This window comes from Narcine bancroftii, chromosome 1 (assembly GCF_036971445.1).
Source record: "Narcine bancroftii isolate sNarBan1 chromosome 1, sNarBan1.hap1, whole genome shotgun sequence".
Lineage (NCBI taxonomy): Eukaryota > Metazoa > Chordata > Chondrichthyes > Torpediniformes > Narcinidae > Narcine > Narcine bancroftii.
In genome coordinates, this window is record NC_091469.1 from 45,596,409 (window position 1) to 45,598,050 (window position 1,642).

The window sequence follows — 1,642 nt, forward strand, 5'->3', positions numbered from 1 at the left end:
TTTCCTCATTTGAGTTTTTCATGTGGCTCAAAATGATTTTTTTTGGAACCAGACTTCTTGCCTGTATGGGCAAGTAACTGTATCTCAACTACATCAAATGTGTAACAGAACTGGGAGGCAGAAAGATGGCAGAGAGATAGAGAGAACTTTGACTCAAATCTGAACTGTAGGTATCAACTCCACTCTTTCTTTCCTTTTCCCGACCTTTTAATTCAGGCCATTGCCTGGTTTTTCTCTTACCTTGAAGGACTCAGGTTCGAAAGATTGGTTGTATATCTTTGCCTCCAATGGACGCTGCAAGACATGCTGAGTTAATCCAGCATTTCTGTTTTTTTTCTCATCTTTTCGGATTGAAAATTGGAGTTTTGGGATCTTAAACTTTTGGAGTTTTTCTAATTTATTAGTTAATTTGTTTTTCCAAGCTAATTTAAAGTGTGTTGTGTGTGGAAAACAGCAGCAATGGATGTTTATACATTTTTTGTCACAACCATCACCTGCAGAGCAAGAGAAAAGAGGAATTGATGATTATTTCTAAGGCATTAAGGCTGACTGAAGTCAAACATTGGATGAGGAAAATACAAATACAGAGGATTATAGTGAAATGTATAGGTGAGGGAAAATTTGTTGATAAAGACAGAAAATTTTCTGGAGGATAAACCTTTTGAGATCAATTGGAGTTGGAGAAATTGAGAGTGTTGAAGGCTGAAAAGTAGGATATATGAGTTAGAGATAGCTGAAAAATGGAAGGAGGATGATGAAAGACAGAAAATATAACTGGGGAAAGATCGAAAGGGACAGATGGTTTCAATTAGAGAGGTTAAGAATTGAGATGGAGGGAAGTAAGAGGATTGAGGCTGTAATTCCTGGGAGAGATTTTTGGCTAGTAGAGAAGTAAATCTAGTTCCTCCTTTTTATGAGGGAGATATAGATATATATTTTCAGCTCTTTGAAAAGGTTGCTGAGAGCTCAAGATGGCCAAAAGAAAAATGACCTCTTAAGCTCCAAAGTGTATTGAAGAGAAAAGCACAAATTGCATACTCTGACTGCAGAGCAAATGGCAAATTATGATACGGTTAAACAAGCAGTATTGAAAGCTTATGTGTTGGTTCCAGAAGCATATAGACAAAAATTTAAGAATTTGGTGTAAACATGGAACCAATCTTGTATGGATTTTGCTCTGGGAAAATCTGTATGTTTTGACCATTGGTGTTCCTCAAAAGGAATAAATAATGTTTTTGACAGATTGAGAGAATTGATATTAATTGAGGAAATTAAAAGGTCTGTTCCAAATGAGATTAAATTATACCTGGATGGGGGATGTGGCAGCAAACAGCTGGATTAGGGGATGAATTTGCCATGATTCTCAAAAATAAATTTCAGAATAGTGAGCCTTTTCAGAGAGTTAATGTGGAGCAACGTAGTAAGTCTGAAATTAAGTCTGGGGAGAACCTTAAGGGAAAAGATGAAGATAAGGTGGGAAAGGACAGAACTTCTGGATTTGTATGTCCTTTTTGTAAGAAACCTGGTCATGTTATTGTGAATTGTTTAGTGTTGAAAAAGATGAAAAAAGATTTTTATCAGAAGCATGTATTCAGACAGTTGAATTTAAGGAGGGCATATGTTCCAAACCTGGTAAGGGTGT